We start from the raw sequence: 21,619 nt of genomic DNA, 5'->3' as shown, positions 1-21,619 counted from the left end.
ATGTAATACTAAAATATCAATAATAATAATTTTATTTATTCAAACTATATTTACCTTCTGTTAATTATTGATTTATTTATTGACAACAGACACTTTGTTTAATATTAACAACAGTTAAGCGCGTTATAAAAATTGTGTGAATGTACATGTGAATTGTGATAATTAATGCACACATTAATTGAAAAACTATTTAAATAAAGTGGAATTTAGAAGTGCATCATAATTGTAATGGAGTTTATTTAATTATTAAAAAAGGATGCTTTCATTGTTGAAAATATGATAGTAATTCATCCACAATTAATTTTGTTTCAAAGTGAGTATTTTCATGAATAATGTTCCTAGATATGGTTGTAGATTGTTCTTGTTGTATCATATACTGACATGCTCATTATTTATGTTGACATTTGCATTCTAGCATTAAAAGTTCATTATGCTTTAAATATTTGTATGTACACATTTGCGACCAGCTTTTCTAATGTAATAAGTGAATAACGTTACACAGATTTATGTGTCATTGTATAAAAGTTTATTTTGTCGTTTGTAAATAGATCAACTGAAAAGCTAATGGTTTTGTTTGTACATTATTCATAAAATGTTGCCATTTCAAACAGATACATTCACTGTTTGAATTCATTTGTACAAAATTGTTTCATATTAAACATCATTTACATATCAGGCAATAGAGAAAAAGAATTGCTTTGGATGAATGCGCACATTAACCTGTATAGTTAATTAAGACATGCATAATATCAGATCATTAACATTATTATATACTTTAAGCATTAGAAACACCTTGTTTTATGTCAAGCTTTTCAGTTATTATAATAAGCAACTATTATCTGGAAATTTGGAAAACAGTAAAGAACGATTCAAGGGAGAGCAATTGTGATATACTAAATAAAAGTCGTCTCCCTTGTTAGAGTATAATTGTACCTCTCAATGTAACAAGAACATTGAATCTTTTTTTTTATTATTCCACACTATAAACTATATACTATATTCATTCAATAATCATTAAAGAAATATGGTTTGCATAATTGTTTATTTCTATGCGTTATACCAAATTCACCAGTATGGCATCAATTTAAGTTCATCATATTTTAATTGCCAAAATTGGCCATACAGTGCTAGAAGTTTGGTATTCTGAATATTATAAGTGCATGTCCTCATACAAATTCACATTGTATATTTTAACACTGAAGCAATATGTGTTAATATATTAATTTTTATTTATTGACTTGTTGTTGCTTGTTAAGGTGTCTAATTTTGAATTATAGCTGTTAATTGATTGTGACTATTTTCCAGTTTTGAATGATTGCTTTTAGTTGATTTTTACAAGTTTGTAAAAGCTGTTTTCATGTTGACCGCTCCACATTAAATGTCATTGACGCGCATTCACTGCGGCCAGGTTCCGTAAAACTCCCAACTCATCTGCTGTCTTATGATTAGATTCCATACACACATGGTTGTTTATATCAGCTTGCTTTGCATTAAACATGTCTGCTTTGTTGTTGAACAATTATACACAGCTTTTTATTGGACAAAATTGTGCAACATTTCAAATTTTGGCTTTCAATTTTTTATTTCCAACAAAAATATATTTTGTTTATTTGTATGTATATTTAGCTATAATAAAATTGTTTCTATAATATATAAACAACCTATTTATAAGCAATAAACTATATTGGTAAAAGTAGATTTAAGGTTCAAAATCATGTCTTAATTTGTTCGATTATCCCAAATTAACATTTTGCAATAGCAAAACTTTTTGAATAAAGAAAACTTGATGCAACGTACCACCAGGTCTTTTAACCATTGATTGTGTATTACTAACGATCAGGACTTAATCAGAAATTAATAATTGCCTTTGCACGGTTATAATGTTTGTGTTATTAAATTGAATAATTTCTGTAGTTTGGTGCACATTAATTGTTGTTGTTTTTTTAAAGACATAGCACATGTCATATAATATAATATCATTGTAGTTTTGGTATGTTTAGGGATATAATCATGTTAATGTATGTGATTTGCTGATCCTTTTCTTGTTGTTTCACTCCATTTAATGTATATAGCCATGCATAGAGCAGGAATATTGTTGTACTGTGAAAAAAATGTTGTTATAGCAAATAAAAAATGTATGTTAATTGTTTCCTCACTTCTATATAAATTTCCCTTTTGGCGATGGCATATTGTGATTTGGTCTGTCTGTCCGATTCTTCGTTTGTCCCCTGTCATACTTTGGTCAGACTCGGATACCTTTCAGAACCTTAATAACTATTCTGACAGATCTTCACTTGGGGATTGTTCTTCATGTAGATATTATGTAAGTCGCTCCAAAGACTTGTTATGTTGTTCCCACGATTAATAAGGTAGTTGGAACGAGGTAACTTTGTATTAAGAATGAAAAGGCTTACCTGTGGGAATGAGAAAGTAAGTCAATTGAATGACGTACTTAATCATGGGAACAAGTCACTAATTCATGGGAATGACAAACTTAAAAATGTACACGTTAATCTGTGCACACGTACATTTCACGCCATGATTGGTATTTTCAGTAGACGAAGCCCACTCCTATTGAGAGTAGGTTAAGTATGTCAGGCAGAACGTTTTATAAAATATGTGATTTTTTTATGTACTTGATTCAATGTGGCACTTTAGGATTATTTAAGACAATGTTGACCACTATCTGAAATCAGGTTAAATGAATGGGAGAAACATGTGTTCGTTCTGAAGATTTGTTTTCGTTCTTAAAGCTAACATCTAGTACACATTTATATGATTTTTTATTTTTCGTATCAAACATATTTACATGTCATATCTTCCAAGTCAGGGGATTATAGTGATTTGGTCTTGTCTGTCATTCTGTTGAAATGTAAAGTATAATTGCTGAAGTGATGAAATGGCACACATATATATTCAACAGAATACAAACTTATATCAAACATGTATTTATTATTTTGTTTAAATAAGTAAAATTACATTTAAGTCCAAGGTCGTTAAATGATTAAACCATATGAATCACTGTATTAACTTGGTCAAAAAGAGATGTACATTATACAACATAATAATTTCTTAATCTCTAAACAATCGAAAACAATGTTTTGTGATCAGCTTCTGGAACATGTGGAAAAGAATGCTGACCATTTGATAGCAAAATATTGGAAAATCGCGTGACCAGTAACTGTAAGTATATGGCTACAAAGTACAAACCGGCATAAATGTTTCGTAACAGGCTAGAGTGAACATGAGAGACTTAGTCGCATCTGTTTTAAAATAATTTGTTAGAAAAAGTTAGTGAGGCGTGATCGATGACATGAAGACCTTCTGACCACGACTACAAACGTTCTCTTAAATGCGTATCCACATGTGAACAATATTACTGTTGTTGTTGCATTACTTCTGATCTAACAAGCAACTAAAATATTATTACAAAACTACACTAAAGAACACTACAATGCATGCATTTGTATATTACCATACGTTTTTTTCACTTGAAAGACGCATAATTGTCGCATGAAATGTGTGATATCATTGTCAAACCACACATTAGTTTCAGTAGATAAAATTATACTACGGGAGCGCACATCATATGTGTCCTCACATGCCTTATTAAAAGTATATTTCTTCAAAATATAAATCATATGTTAATATTTGATTTAAACGCAGTTTTCTTTGACACATTTAAACCACACTTGCATAGCCGCGTCATGCAAAAATGGGTCTTATGCGTTTCGTTCAGGGTATCTTAAACCTTACATGTGCGTTTTTCGCAGTCTGGTCAGAGGCGATGCTATTGGCTATAAATTCACTCAATGGGCTTTACATAGGATTGGCGCATACGAAATAAAGATCCATTTTCGCATGACGAGGGTCATTAAAAGATCTCATTGCGAATTGTAAATGGCACATTTTAGCATAATGCTTTTCGATACAAAATTGAATTCAAAATAGCAAACTTGTAAATAATGGCGGCCTATCCAGGCGTTCAGAAACAATTTCCACACGTGCTGACCGAGTACGGCAAACATTGTGGTTGGATAATTTAACGATTTTCTTCTTATCGTAAGACTTTACTATTTCGGTAATGTATGTTTTCTCATCTTAAAAGCAAAACTGTGTTTATCGATAGTCAATTATATATTCACCGGACGATTTAGTGAACGAGTACTGACACTAAAATTCAGGAAGATAGATGTTAACGCGTAACTGGGCCACAATTTGTGTCGTTTGAACATACAGTAGTCCGGAATGACTTACACTGAACAGTGCTATATCCTTTGCGCTGAGCACAGACATAGTAATGTAGCCAAAGTTCAGAGGTTTTATCTCGAATCAGCCTATGAAATATTCGAAAATATATATGCGTGTCTGCTGGCGTTATGTAAAAATCATATAATGTGAAAAGCTGGGTAAACAGCTATGCCGAAAAAGCGCATTAGTGCTCTATACCTATGTTTAGGCCAGAGTTGTTGAAACCGTGTGAACTGCTAGGGTACGAGTAATGCATAAACAACAAAGTACGGATCAAAAGAGCTGTCTTTATGACTACCTAATTCGTGAGTAAAAAGTATTGCTCGCATATTTATTTTCATCAATTATCTTATTGTATGTTTTGAATTTGTATATTGTGTCAAAAATTAAAATCTGTGTGCAGGGAATTTTCATCATGAAATCATATTCTTAGTGAGATAGGTATTCGATATTCCCAAAGATTATTAGTCCCAAAGATGTTTTGATAGAACTAGTTAAATTTACCTTAAATTTACCTACGATTTATACGAACACGTATATGTTTGTAGGAGCCAGGCTGTGTATTAGTGCCGTCTCAATAGTTCCCCCACCACTTGGAAGAGCATTTATTTGGTTGATGCACGTAGATCATTTACATTACATTCATACATGCTATGCATCATTTATTTTTATAATTGTTATAATGTATTGTGGATTAGTCTTAAATAAACTGATAAACTGTTAAGCAGTTTACATGAAAACACAATCGAAATTTGCATGATGTTGAGATAAAGCGATACGAGTTTTTTGTTGATAGAAAACCAACGGTAAATTGAACGCGAAGTGGCCCTGAATTGATTACAGTTGTTTTTCTTTATACTTGAAGCAATGTTACCATTACTTTAGTGTAGAACACGAATCGCTGAAATGATTCAACGTTTACATTTGACTGCTTGCACGGACCACACATTTGTATTCACTTGTGCCGCGTTCTGTGAAACGGGGCGGAGGCATGTCCGAACGGCCTAATAATTAGGGACGACACTTTTCGCTTTTATGGAATATTTAGTTTGAGGAAAGTCTCCTTTAAAGAAGAATCCAACTTAGGCGGAAAGTGTCGTTCCTGTTTACCCTATGAAGACTGCTTACGCTAATCTGGGACGACACTTTACGTACATGTATAAAACCTTCTGTTTACCATATGCGAACTGCTTACGCTAATCTGGGACGACACTTAACGTACACGTGTAAACCCTTCTGTTTACCATATGCGAACTGTTAACGCTAATCTGGGACGACACTTTACGTACGCGTATAAAACCTTATGTTTATCATATGCGAACTGCTTACGCTTATCTGATATGACACTTTAAGTACATGTGTAAAACCTTCTGTTTACCCTATGCGGACTGCTTAAGCTAATCTGGGACGACACTTTACGTACATGTATTAAATCTTCTGTTTACCCTTTGCGGGCTCTTTACGTACATGTATAAAACCTTTTGTTAAACCTATGCGAACTGCTAAAGCTAATCTGGTACGACACTTAACGTACATGTGTAACAACTTCTGTTAACCCAATGCGGACTGCTAACGCTAATCTGGTACGACACTTAGCGTACATGTATACAACTTTCTGTTCACCCTTTGCGTACTGCCAACGCTAATCTGGGACGACACTAAACGTACATGTATACACTCCAGTTTTCCCAGAACGAGGCTCAATCGGATCCTAAACGTCTACACCGCCATTGATACGGGAAGCGACTCTGCAAATAAAAAACGACCACAACGTAGTGGTCAACATCTAAATTCCGCACAAATACAATCAGTTGGAAATGAGAAATGAATCCCTGTGGAATCCATTTGGACAATAGAAATCGGATCCCCGGGAATATCGCTGAAGTCTCTGTTCCGTTTAGACCCTGACGAATACCGCTACGTCCTGATAGTCAACACCTCCGTCGCACTCTAGGCTAATGTTTCAGGCTTTAATTTTAAAACCGAAAGCATCTCTGATAAGAATATGGATTGTCAAAATTATTTATACGCCACGTAAAAAATCATATCATTTATAGCATATTTTATGTCATAATTTACCCCGCTGTTTTGTGGCAATAGCGCACTAAGCGTTGCTAATCAGGGACGACACTTTCCGTCTAAACTGGATTATCGCTAAGAAGAGACTTCATTTAAACTAAAATTACAATAAAAGCGGAAAGTGTCTTCTCTGGTTAGCGTGTGCGGATTGCACATGCTAATATTGGACGACAATGTATGCACATACATTAAGCCCCATTTTCCAAGAGCGCGGCTGCTTGTTGTTAGTTATGAGCGTTAGCGCACACTAATGTAGAGAGGCAGTTGTGCAAGCCAGATTGATTTTAACTACGCTAGGAACGATAACTGCAAGTCAGTCTGTTGTTTGCAAAGCTATGAACGATGACCTCTGCCTGTCTTCACTACCTGAAGTAAAATTATGCAGACGACGAATGCTAGAAGCGTCTGCTCTACTACTGCAGTGTGTATTTAATCAACAGTTTTTAACAGCTTGTAAGACGACATTGGCCAGTCTAGTGTTTATCATTGAAATCTGTACATATTGGCTGCGTTCAGGGAAAATGGGGCATAATGCATGCCAAAATAATAATATTAGACTGTGCACAATTATTAGCCTGTACAATGCGCACAAGCTAATCAAGGACGACTCTTTCTGATTTTATGGTGTTTTTGTTTAAAGACAGTCTCTGGTACTGGAATGAAATTAATGCATATGCATTAAACCATGTTTTCCCAAAATGATGATTAAATTACCTTTTTTTAATGATTAGAAAAAAAACACATCTCGACTTATGCTTCAAGACACACTCTTTATAAATGTGAATGGGTTGTGTTCATTTCAAACTTGCGATATAAAAATCTATAACATAATTTTGAAAACTGCGTTGCGTCTTGAATTATACAACAACAAACAACTTCAGTGTCTTCTGTCATCGCTTTGATTTTAAATAATGTACTCGGCATCTCTGCTGGCGTTATTGCGACGAAAGGAAACTGTTTGTCTATCACTCGGAATGCGAATCTTAGCCGGCCGATACATTCCCGCTTCTTGGGGTGTTCCGAAAAGAATAGTGAAGCGCTGGATTATTCATATCTCTGTCAATGACAAATGTCTTGTACTCCTTTAACAGGTAAATAACCAGTTGTGATATTACTAAATCGTTCTTTTTTTTTAATTTAACATCGTAACAATTATTGATAACGCAAACATATCAGAACTTTTCTTTTGAGGCAATTTATGACAAGTATTACTAGTACGCTAGTAAATGAATTGATACTTAACAATGTTTCATAATATATAACATATTTACGATTTGTTAACAATTATTTAACGCAATGAGAAGGCTTGTTTGATTCATTACTAAACAGTTAAAGCTGCTCTAAATGTTACATGTTCGTTATTTTTACGCATTGAAGAGTTATGTACATGACTTGTAACAGAATTGTTATTCGTCAGTGTTTGTAATAATTTAAATCTGGTGATTTCAAATCCAAGCATTTTTCCATGTGTCAATCTCATAAACTCAAACTGTAATGTCAATCCAAATGTCAAATCATGACTGTTACATGATGACATTATTGACTGTTACTTTCCAATTCAATGATGCATTCTGTAATATTAATGATGCCGTTCACAAATTTTCTAAAGCTTAAAAAGCAGTGCAAAATTTCTGCTAAATGTGATAATGTAAATCGTCTAGCTGCTGCAGAAGTGCATGTTAAAACGCACTACTGCACTGTATAATCTTGCATATTATATATTATTATTCAAGCGTTTCTTGATTGTTATATTTGTTCATCTAGATTCCCTGTTTCAGTCATATATCTTTTGAATGCAGAATGCCGGATTGCCAATAAATGTTGAAACCTGAAACCGGAATATATCAAAGTAATACAATATGCTGTATGGCTTTAAATCTACGAGACGTAGGTTCTCAATATAATGCAACATCCATAAGATATATATAAGAAATTAAACTCCAGTATCATAATGAGTATATAATTGTGCGATATTCATTTATTTAATGCAAATGACCTATTTATATGATCCAAACCAGGGCTACAGATTACAAGCGTACTTGCATTATTACGCAATTAAAATAACCAAAAACGTAATTAAATTCAAAATAAAGCGTACAAAAACGCAAATACAAATTTAATAACGTAATTCCCGTAAAAAAACCTTGCGTCACGAAACACAATTCTAACGAACACCGAGCGTATTTTATATACTTTTTATTTTCAGTACAAATGCATCGCATAGTTTATATGCCGTCCTATGACGAAAAGAAGGCAGTCTTTCCAGCGGTTATCAATCTTTGGGGTAGTATTGTAATTATTCGTAGACCCGTCCGATTTCTACTTTCATTTTCAAGGTATTCAACTCAAAATGACCCGAAAACGGGGCGCATCGCTTTTAACAGCCATAACTGCAACAGTATTATTGTACAGCTATTTTCACGAACTCGGTCTTATTCAACGCCAAAATGAATAAACTTTGATAAGAAATTCAGTAATTGTTTGTTGTTATGTACAGGTACCTTTTTGAATTCCATTTGTATAAATAATATAGTAACCTTAGTAGATTTTATTTTGTTTAATATGTCATTCCCTAAATTACCCAATTGAGTTAAACCCCGGGGGTGAAAAACCCAATTAAGCTCAAAGTAGGGGGTGAACATTTTTGCTAAAACTCTGTTGAATTTACAAAAACCCTATTGTTATCAAAAACAGGGGGTGAATTACCCAATATACCCAAAAATTATCTATAGCCCTGATCCAAACTATTGCAAAAAGGGGATTAATGCATACATACAGGCTAATCAGGGACGGCACTTTCCTTTTCTATGGAATTGTTCGATTTAAAGGAAGTCTCTTCTAAACAAACATCAAGTATCAGCGGTACGTGCCGTCCTACATTAGCCTGTGTGGACTGCTTCTCAGCGGTAAGTGCCGTCCTACATGAACCGGTGCGGACTGCTACTCCAGTCTATGCGGTAAGTGACGTCCTATATTAACCTGTGCAGTCTGAATGAAGTCTCTTCTAAACCAAAATCAAGTCTCAGCGGTAATTGCCGTCCAATATTAGCCTGTGCGGACTGCTAATCAAGTCTCAGCGGTAAGTGCCGTCCTACATTATCATGCGCGGACTGCTAATCAAGTCTCAGCGATAAGTGCCGTCCTACATTAGCCTGTGCGGACTGCTAATCAAGTCTTAGCGGTAAGTGCCGTCCTACATTAGCCTATGCGGACTGCTAATCAAGTATCAGCGGTTAGTGCCGTCCTACATTAGCCTATGCGGACTGCTAATCATCAAGACTCAGCGGTAAGTGCCGTCCTACATTAGCTTGTGCGGACTGCTAATCAAGTATCAGCGGTAAGTGCCGTCCTACATTAGCTTGTGCGGACTGCTAATCAAGTCTTTGCGGTAAGTGCCGTCCTACATTAGCCTATGCGGACTGCTAATCATCAAGACTCAGCGGTAAGTGCCGTCCTACATTAGCTTGTGCGGACTGCTAATCAAGTCTTAGCGGTAAGTGCCGTCCTACATTAGCCTATGCGGACTGCTAATCATCAAGTATCAGCGGTAAGTGCCGTCCTACATTAGCTTGTGCGGACTGCTAATCAAGTCTCAGCGGTAAGTGCCGTCCTACATTATCATATGCGGACTGCTAATCAAGTCTCAGCGATAAGTACCGTCCTACATTAGCCTGTGCGGACTGCTAATCAAGTCTTAGCGGTAAGTGCCGTCCTACATTAGCCTATGCGGACTGCTAATCAAGTATCAGCGGTTAGTACCGTCCTACATTAGCCTATGCGGACTGCTAATCATCAAGACTCAGCGGTAAGTGCCGTCCTACATTAGCTTGTGCGGACTGCTAATCAAGTCTTAGCGGTAAGTGCCGTCCTACATTAGCCTATGCGGACTGCTAATCATCAAGTATCAGCGGTAAGTGCCGTCCTACATTAGCTTGTGCGGACTGCTAATCAAGTTTTAGCGGTAAGTGCCGTCCTACATTAGCCTATGCGGACTGCTAATCATCAAGACTCAGCGGTAAGTGCCGTCCTACATTAGGTTGTGCGGACTGCTTATCAAGTCTTAGCGGTAAGTGCCGTCCTACATTAGCTTGTGCGGACTGCTAATCAAGTCTTAGCGGTAAGTGCCGTCCTACATTAGCCTATGCGGACTGCTAATCATCAAGTATCAGCGGTAAGTTATCGTACGTGCTTTTACTTATTATTCAATGTTCCTTGAAGTTTTCATTATTTCCATTTAATGTAATTGGTAACGGGATCTTCATTTACGTACGATACATTATTTAGTTCTTAATAATTGATTATTCTGTCCATTACGGTCTTAGTGAATGTTGTATTTGTAGTGTTCCATTCTCAATTAGCATTAAATGCTACCGTTCTTCAATTTATGCAAATTAACGTTAAGCGCTAATATTCTATAATCCATAATAGATGTAAATAATCAAAGAAGTCGACAGTGTAAACAGCCCATTTTATTCTCTGTAATATCCGAAAAAACACTGTGTTAATTTATTAAACAAGATAAACATTTGCATGCATAAATATCATTTATGATATATACGTACATATGCAACGATATTGATTCTTAATATATATTAATAAATCACACAGAATATTGTTCAATTTCACTAACAGTTTTCAGGCATTAACATTATTTTTTTTAATCATAAAATAAAGAAATTATTTATTTATGAGAAGATAGTACTATTTGTTTTACTAATATGATACTTATAAAATAGCAATTATCATTAATACATAATATATATTTATTTGGATATTGCGCAGTCAAACAACTTTCCTAAATACTCTACATTGAATGTAGGTGAAACAAATTAAAGTAGTAAACAATAATTTAAGTATGAATATATTTATTTGCAGCAAACAATAATTTAGGTTTGAAAATAAATAAGTATCAACAGCTCACCTGTAATATCCGAAAAAACACTGTGGTGAGTCCCCCACAGTGTTTTCTTAAATATTCTTCCAGATGCAACTTTCTGAAACCTGATCAGACTTTTCCTAATACGTTACTCACGTGATCCTATGTGGTCTCACGTGGTACGCTGATTCACCTACTTTTTATATTTGTTCGGGTCAAAGTTGTTAACCCTTGGTCATGGAACTTTCCAGAAGTTTCTACTGCTTACGTTTGCGTTCTTGATTTGGTAAACAATTTAGATTGGAATGTGCTATTCTTTGTTAGCTTAGTAAGCTGTTTTCTTATAGTACATCAATATGATAGAGTTTGTAGCTCACCTGGCACAAAAAGTATTCCGGTGTGGTTTTGTGAAAACTGGGCTTAAATGCGTGATATAAACTGCGCAATTCCTTAAGTATTTCTAACAATGTACAATAGTTATTCTAAACAATATGCAATAGTTATTTTAAACAATATGCACTAGTTATTTTAAACAATATGCAATAATTATTTTAAATTTTGTTAATTGAAATTAATTAAAACTTTATTAATTATGATTAATTAAAATTATTAAATAAGTTAAAGTGAAAATTTAAATATTACAAATATTTCATAAGATTGTGATTTTAATTGGATTACATCTTCCCCTCCTTCTTTTTAATTAGAATTCCTATTCTAATATATGGGCTGTTTAAATTTAACTGCTGTTTAAAACAATCCCAGAACATTTAACTGTATAATATTAAAGCATGCATATATGAATCTAACATATTTAACAACAATCGAAATAGATGTAATATATAGATTTTAGAAAAAGAATTCGTAAACACACTAGGCATCAATCGTAAATGAAAATACAACAACTCTAAATGTATAATCCGCCTGAAGTGTCTATAACAAAACAACAAATATAAACAGGGTTTCAAATAAACTATATTAGAGAATCAATACTTAGATCATTATTTGAACATCAATAAGACAAAGATCATGTACAACGTAATTGAAATGCACAATAATGACAAAGCAGTCTATATACATGTTAGTATTTGTTGGAAAACAAAAGAATTATCAAGTATTATTTATACAATTGAAAAGTTTGTAAGTTAATGTTTAGCATAGGTGACTTTAATAGTCACATTTAGTTATACATTTTTATGTTTAGTATGTTCATTTGGGTTCCAACATATACTGAGTTATTTACAGATACATATACATGTACATGGATCAAGGTTTATTATGAAATAGTTTCCAGTTGAAACATTTTACAGCATGGAGACATAATTTACAAATTTGAATCCGTTTTGTATAGTGTCATAGGAGCAGAAGATATGATGGGGTGTATGGCAACAAGGGGTTCGACTTAAGAATAAATGAACAAGAGGATCAAGTTTTTTGAATTTTGGACGACAATTTTTCAGCGAAGTATGACAAACTCGACAATATGTGTTGTCAAAATCTATAGGGATCGATTGGCATTTAAGGGATTGTTTGTAAAGGCGAAAATGTTGAGTCATTAATTTATTGATTTGTTTAAGATCTGCATTTAAGATGTCTGTAATGGAAAAATTGTATAACGAGGGAGGTAGAAATTTTAATTGAAGAAATCTTTTGTGGGCTATTATGGATCTTTGGGATTTTGAACCGAACCTTAAAATAATTGTTTGGCAGATTTGAAAATTTAGGGGGTGGATTTCATAAAGTAGATGGTCGAGCATTTGAAGATAGAGTATATTTATGTCGAAGTAGTCTATAGCAAAAATTAAGCTTGAAAATGAAATGTTAGGATTATTTAACATGTGGGTAAATAGTAACTTTTTAGTGCGTCTATGGATTTTTCTTAATTTGGGAAAAGTATTTAAAAAGTATTTTATGTGGTGCAGTTGATAGTGATCTTAAGGGAGGGAAATGTATAAATTACTAGAAGAGTTGCCATTGTATTTAAATAATAACTTGAAATAATTAGAGAACAATATAAAAAATGAAATGTTAATAACAATATCCATTTTATGAAAATAATGAAATGTAAAATTGACAATAGGGAACCAAAAATGTAACGATAAAATGATATTATATATACAATAGAGTATCAATGAAATACAAATTTAAGAACACAATTATGAAATACACACTATATTTATATGAATGATGTATTGTCGTGTGCGCCTGAAATGAGAACAGCGAAAGTATAAAAAAAAAATTTGAAGTATGTATGTAATGAATAAAATCAAAGTATGTAACGATTGACATCTAATATGAGAAAACATGTAAATGTAGTATTTAATAATGAAGATTAAATTAAATCATTTCAATAATCTTCAAAGTATTTATAATGGTTAAATGGAAAAAAATGAAATATAATATTGAATAATTGACGTCAGAGTTGAAATCCATGCAAAATTTGACACCAAAGTTATTACATATTCAAATATGATGATGACAAGTGATAACTAATGCTATTCCACTAATGCTATTCCATTTTTTTTTTTTTTTTTTTTTTTTTTTTTTTGTTGAAGTTGAAGTTCGTTTATGTACGTTCCTTAATTCCGTTATGGACCAAGAATAGTTCAGTGTGATAGTTTGTGTTGAGCATTTGTCGAAGTTTGATGTACTGATAAATGCCAATTGACAGAGCAGATGGTATTTCCATTATTATATCCCCTGTAGCGTTCCGAAACGAAATTTCCGTAGTGTTAATGAGCAGTTTTGGAAACAATCCAAAGCGTATGCTGTTTATGTTCAGGGTGACAGGTAAGTCAATGATCCATTCTGATCGACAAGAAACCGAACTGACGATGTTGATATCAATACAATTTAAACCATTTGATACATGTAAATCAAAAGAGTGCCACGTTGTCGTTTAAATATTTGCAATTTGCGAAGGATTGTTATTAGCAAGAGAACGTGAATCATGGCCAGAAAGACAAGAAAAATGTTCATATTTCAGAGACTCATTAAGACTGTTGGTAAATTCCTGAAGTGGTGATAGCGTGGTGGGATTGTCGTATTTAAGATGTTGTGCCGCTGTTGGTTTTATTAGTGTAATTGCAGTTAATAGAATGCGAATTTTTCGTGAAAGAAATATCAACATGAGCGTGTTGCCGATTGTGAGTAATATACCTATGATTGAAATTATATCAAAAGTGGATAAACCTGATTCAATTGAGATTTCACCGTTAAGCATTGCTTCTGTTAGACTATGGTACACAATTTGGTTTTTCTTTGCTCTTTTCACAAAGGTTTGCATGTCAATTTCTAATTTGTGCGACCGAGTTAATATATCCTGTGTGTTTTGATCGAAGGTTTTAAATACCGGTAATAATACATTTATTGGATCATTGTACGAAATGTTTTTCATCAATTTATCCAAAACCGTATTATTAAAAAATTGTTGGAGTAACGGTAAGTTAATTGGATATATTTGGTCGACAGTAGTATCGTTTGTCAAACATTTTGTGAATTGCTCATCAATACGTTGACTTTTTGAGACTAGTTTACATGCACATGGTACATCGATAATGCAGTACTTACAATCATCTATTGTTTAGAACGATTTACTCATTCCAATTTTAAATTTGATTGCATGTATGCAAGTACCTTAGAACTATTTAAAATTCTCAGCTCTGGTTCAAGACGTTTCTTACTATCTTATATTCACATATATCTTTCGTTTTTGCATTGTCCCCGTGTTTCAAGAGTTCTACGAAACAATTCGTATTGAAATCGATTTCAAATATAACATTATGTTTACATAAAATTGTTGAACCTGCTGTCAAACAGTCTCTCAAGAATGATTCATCAAGAAAAGTGAATAATAGGTTTTTTCCATTATAATTAAATACCGCGGTTTTGATGTGAATTCATTAGCATCTTTGTTTTTTATATCATTGTCAAGAGGAATTGGAAAGAAATTTAATTCATAAATTTCGTTATCCAAACTGTTTGTCAGTGGAAACAATACCATTATGTATATCGAATTATTGTTGCGTCCATAAATAAATTCAGCATGATTGTAGTAGAATGCCAATTCAGTGCTGACCAATTTATGAGTCGGATAGTTGATTTTTAACGACAAAGCTATTTCTGTTAACGTTTGGGACATTAGTTCGGGGTTTATTATATGAATCGATAATTTACGATTGCTCAGTGATTCAATTCCTATGGCTAGCCTATCAAACTGTGACCTTATTTGATCATTTTATCATTTACATCTAGTATTAACTTTTCAGCAGTTGTATGTTTATTTGACATAGATTCCATTTCGTCCACAATTTTATGCCTGATTGCTGAAGCATTCGCAACGAATTCATCGAATAATTTCATATGCTCGTGAACATTAGTTGCAAATGATGCCATTTCGCCGAATTCGTGCGTAAATGTGTTTGTTAAGAGATTAACTCTTTGTGCCAATTTATTTGCATGATCGCGTAATCGATTAAGTTGTGACGTTGTTGCAATGCCAAAAAGAGTTGAACCTAATTGTCCTATAAAGGGAAGTAAGGGTTGTGACTCACGTGTCTTCCGTTTATCTGAGATTGTAGGAATCATGCTACGAAATTTGTGTAACAAAGATTGTATATCATGTTCCATTAAAATCCTTAGAGTGTTGAATTCGACGCTATGGTACATCCTTTTTCGTAGAAATAAGTGTCTCTACACAATGAATAATTTCTACCGATGTCACTATTGAAATGATAGTCCGGCATATCAAATCGAAAAGTATGCGTCCATTCATTATTCACGAAGTTTATTGTTTTTGGATCTGAGAACTTAACGCCATGGTTCATCAGCAATTGTTCGCTGTGTGCTCCCACAAGTGACAGGAAAAGTATAATGAATCGTGTGACCAACATCTTGCCTAAAAGAAAAAAAATAACAGTTAATTTGTTTATCATTTTACCGTTTTCTTTTGTGATTTTTCTTTAGAGATTTGTTTATATAAAATTGTTTAATAAGTGCTTCTGATGTGTCTTCGTCATTTGCCCAACTGTTCTTATACTTTTTGTTTGTCCATTTTATCAAATATTGTCTTTGATTATCTTTAATTCTGGCTTTTAAAATTTTGTCAGCTTTGTACCATTTCTTGTTTGAATTTTTTGGTGAATATCATTTTGATTTATTGTATTTTGTTTGTCAGTTGCCGTTATATTTGGCTGTGTATTGTCGGTAACGGTTTGCGGATTGTTTTGATTTTCTGTGTTATCATTAGTTTCTTTTTCATGGAATTTGAATGTTTGAGATAAATCACGTAAATCCTTTTCATCATGGTATCTTCTTAATCTGTTGATATTAACCGGAACTTTTAATTCTTTGTTTGAATATCGTTCTCTCAAAATATATGTGCCATTTTGTAATATTTTGGTTATGTAATAGGGTTGCTCTGAAAATTTTCGAAACAATTTTCTGGATTTATTTAAAGGTACTTTTTCTTGTTTAATAAAAACAAGATCTCCTAATTTAAATGGACGTATTGCAGTTTTGCGATTGTAAAACTTACGCATAACGTCACGAGAATTATTTATGTTTTCTTGTGTGATATTCCATATAAGTTTAAATCTTTGTTTCAATTCCTCAACATAAGTGTTTATTGAAGGGTTGGTATTAATTGGTGGAAATAATTCGGAAGTGGATGGGTTTATTCATATGTCGGCCGAAAAGAATGTAGTACGGAGAGTATTGTGTCGTTTTCGGACATACTGTTGAATTATAGGCTAATTGGACACTGGAAAGCTTATCAGGCCAATCGCTTTCGTCTTTTAACGATGTACGTAGTATTGAGAGTAATGTAGAGTGTACCCGTTCTACCATTCCGTTACTCATTGGGTGATAAGATGAAGTTCGATGCCTCTTTATTTGAAAGAATTTATAAAGAACATCCATTATACCACTTAAGAAGTTTTGTCCTCGGTCAGATGTGATACGTTTGGGGCGGTCCAAATATTGCAAATACTTTATGATAAAGTTGTTCTGCGATTTCAATAGTGTTTTGCGTTTTAATGGTATAAATAGTGCGAATTTTGAAAATGCGCATATAACGCTTAAAACATATTTATATTCTTTTGCTCTGTTTGCTACCGTAACAATGTCGATGTGTAACATGTCAAATGGTGCGCTTGCAATAAAAGGTTCTTGTAATGGATATGGTTTATAATTGTGATCTCTTTTAAATATTTGACAGTTTTTACAAGATTGAACATAATCTTTAACTGCTTGATACATTTTTGGAAAGTAATAAAAAGTTTTGAGGGTTGCAAACATTCTATCAACACCACAGTGACCATTTAAATCAAGAAACTGTAAAGTATTTCACTTCTTAATGACTCAGGTAAAGCTAATTGTTTAATTATAGTTTTTTTCAGTTTGATGTTTCTTAGATCTTGGTTCGTAAAATGAAACAGAACATTGTCAACTATTCGTATTGGGTGCTTATATATGGAATTCGTTTTGCTGAGTCTTTATCATCAGGTAAATGACCGTTCTTTAAAAATGCATAAATGTCGCCGAAGTCTTTGATGTAGCTTGTAAGTTTATAATGTCTAGTTGATTAGTTGTTAAGTGCGCGTGTTGTTTGCGGTCATTTACTGTCTGGAGGTTGTGAACCAGGTATGTGATCGTTATCTGAGATAACACTGTTGTCAGGTGGAATGGTGCTAAGTTGATTGTCTGCAGAGATAATTGGTTGATGATTGGTGGGTGTTGTGTTGATTGTTTGTTTTCGCATTTTCTTGTGAGAATGTTAACCTGGGAGCAATGATTATTTGCGTTACTTGTATTGGTGCCAAGGTTTGTGGAGGTGTTAAAGGTGCGTTATCATTGGAAAGTGTATGTATGTTTTCCTTGGATTTAACGTGGGTGTCTGATTTAGAATAGTTAATTCTACTAAGGTAATCGCTCGGATTTGTCTTGCCATTTTATAAATGATTTCATGATCATAATTTTCTAGTTCTAAAGCCCATCTATATAGTCCTGTCATTTGAGTGTTTTGCTGTATGCAAAAATGTTAAAGCTTTATTGTCTGTTATAATTTTGACATGTATATTTGATATATAGACTCTACATTCTTTCAAAGCGTAAATGATTGCTAATAATTCCAGTTCACACTACTGTAACGTTTTCGTTATCTTTTAAAGCACGACCCCCATATAAAATAACATGATGACGTTTTGGAGAATCTTCCTGACATAAAATGAATCCTACTGCGGAGGTACTAGCATCTGTATAAATAGTGAATTCTTGATTAAAATCTGGTAATCGTAAAATTGGTTTTGCCATTAATGCCCGTTTTAATAATTAAAAACTTTTGTCATGTTCCTCGTCCATTTGAATATGGTATCTTTCTTAGTAATCTATTTAACGGGGCGACAATGTGTGAGTAGTCTTTTATAAACCGTTTTAAGAAATTTGTCATGCCTAAAAAACTCTTTAATCCCTTTTGATTATTAGGAATTTGGGAATTCGTTAATTATTTTCAATTTGTCAGGGTCCATTTGAATAGTGTTTCCTTCAAATACTGTGGCCTAGAAATGTAATTCGTTTTGTGCGAAATGACTCTTTTTAAGATTTATTACTAAACCAGCTTCTTTTAGTTTATGTAAAAATTGAGAAAGTTCTTTGATGTGGGTTTCAATATTGTCACTCATAAGTATACAGTCATCCAGAAAAAATAGAAGGTTTTTGAAATTGAATTCTCCTAATATTTTTGAAAGATACAATGACCAATAAAAAGGAGAATTGCATAAACCATAAGGAAGGACGTTAAATTGAAAACATCGTCCTGTTGGTGAATTAAATGCAGTATACTTTTTAGAATTTTCGGCCATGGGTAGATTAAGAAATGCTTGTTTTATGTCTATTTTAGTAAAGATAGTTGGCTTTTTCTCTGCGATCATATTTTGAACATCTACAATTGTAGGCATTTGATAATACATTTTCTTCGAAATTTTATTTAACAGTCGGTAATCAATGCATAACCTATATAATTGTTTATTTTCTTGTTGGTTTTCTGGTGAAATATCGTCTGAATGTGTATGTTTTTTAACTAATACAATAGGACTACTCCAATTGAAGTTGATGGTGAAATTATATTTTTATCTAGCATTTTCTGTAATTCATCTTCAATGATTTGTCTCGTTTTGGGGTTTACCGGATATGGTCTTGAACGTATAGGTATAGCATTCGGTATCAATTCGATGGAACATTCAAAATTTTTAACAGCGCCGACATCTGTTTCTGAATCACTAAAAATATCTTGATATTGCTTTAAGAGATCGAACAGTTGCTGATTATTCGCAAATTCTTTCCTATTTTATTATGTAATATTTGTTCTTTTTCGGTTTGTCGTCTTAACGTTTCCACTTTCGTTACATTTATCTAAATTATTAATGTCATATATTTCGTTTTTATTTAAAATATGTACTGAAGCTAAAATATCATATTTATTTATCATTTTTTCTGTATCCGAGTTATTGTAAATTGGAAATTGTATAGTTTTATTTTTGTTGTCTGTAATACATAAATCAAGTTCCATGATATTTGTTTCATCCATAATATGTAAATCTTTATTCAAAAAACATTCTTTTAATTGAACAGGTATTTTCTGAAATGAATGAGGTTTAAGTCTTATCTTTTTATTAGCTTGAATACAGTGAATTTCATTGTTATAAAATTGGTTTTGCATGTAATATTATCTTTATTTATTTCAAGAGTATTAGTCTCAAAATTTAATTTTGCCTCGTATTGCGAAAAGAAGTCTACTCCTAGTATTGCATTATTCGTTAAGCCTTGTACTATGTAAAACGGGTGCTCAAAGCGCGTGTTGCCAATTAGCATTTGGAGGTTAATGACCCCTTCTACATTGTACGAATTATCAGAAATGGCGGTCTTGACATGGAGATTAGATGGTAGGCATTCGTTTCGCGAAATGTTTGTGGAGGCGAAGAATGATTTGCTGATTACAGACATACTACTGCCGAATCCAAAAGAATGTTTGTTGGGACATCTGCAATTGTTCCTGGTAAAGAATTATGAAAAAATGTGGATACTACCTTAAAGCTAATATTTTACGTTTAGATTTAATACTTTGTTTTTGTTTATTTGAGTTGTATGCGTACTTTTGTTAATTAAACCCTTTTTATATTTGTGTTCGTGTTTTACTTGGAATTTTGAATAATTTGCGTTGTTAAAATGGTACCTACTGCTCTGTCTTTTCCATCATTTTTTAGTTCGAAAACACATTGATTGGAAGTGATTGAATTGTTGGCAATTGTTGCATCGTTTATTGAATGCAAAACAGTTTCTACCCCCTCTACAAGAATCGTATCCGCATTTGGGGCAAATTTGGTTTTGTGCATTTTGTCTGTGTACTTGTAAAACGGGGTTAGATACGGATCTATCGACTATTCGCGGTCTTTGATAGTCTAACGGTACTGACATCCTATAATTTTGGTTTTGTCGTGGTTGAAATTGTTGATAACGGCTGTAGGAACAGATGGCATTTGATTTGGAAACATATGTTGTTGAGCGTAAGAATTTTTCTACGGTATATTTGGTATTGGGGTTGACTGTAAAGCATTAATTTCCTTAATTTTGATGTCCGCTTTTTAAGTTTTTAATCTCTTCCAATAACGTTTGAAATTTGTGTCATAGAATTGAATGAAAATGACGTGGTCATGTCACATAGTTTACAGTATTTGGCCAGTTCTGACAGAGATTCTGGCTGTCTTAAAATAACATCTTTCTTAATACTGTCTCTTAATCCATTGACAAGCAAGCTTACGAGAACTTTTTCTTCTAAGCCTTGTACATCAGTAGAAATTTTAATGCTCTCGATATAATCATCACATGATTCATTTTCTCTTGTTTAATAGCAATTAGATGATAATCTAATTCTTTAGTCTGAAATCGTTTAGCAAGTGCTTTGGTGAGTTCTTGATAATTAGATTTAATATCTTCGGTTAGATTATTGTAAAAATTCTCTACATTGTCGGACAGGTAAAATGGAAGAACATTAGCGTACTCACCCTATCAATGTTATTCATGCTACAAAATTCTGAAATTTGCCAGAAACGCTGGTAAACTATCATAGTCTCTGCCTGTAAAGCATGCTAACTTAATTATGTTTGGCTTAAACATTGTACTCTTGGGTCCGAAGTCTGTGCGTATGGAAGTTTCTCGCCGGTCGTTCCCCGTCTGCTGGAGAGTGGCCAGGTGCGGAAGGCGTCTGCCTACGTAAGTTAATATTGTCACTATTAGCACTTTGCGATGGAAAATAGCACTATTAACACTAGGTGAGGGGTGGTATTTAGAAAAGTTAGGTCTCTGCGAAATAACCTGGACAAAATGGATCCTGTAGTCGTTCGTCGGGAAGGCACTGAAAAA

Source organism: Dreissena polymorpha, chromosome 2 (assembly GCF_020536995.1).
Source record: "Dreissena polymorpha isolate Duluth1 chromosome 2, UMN_Dpol_1.0, whole genome shotgun sequence".
Classification (NCBI taxonomy): Eukaryota; Metazoa; Mollusca; class Bivalvia; order Myida; family Dreissenidae; genus Dreissena; species Dreissena polymorpha.
The sequence above is the reverse complement of the archived record's forward strand: the minus strand, read 5'-3'. Positions refer to the sequence as shown.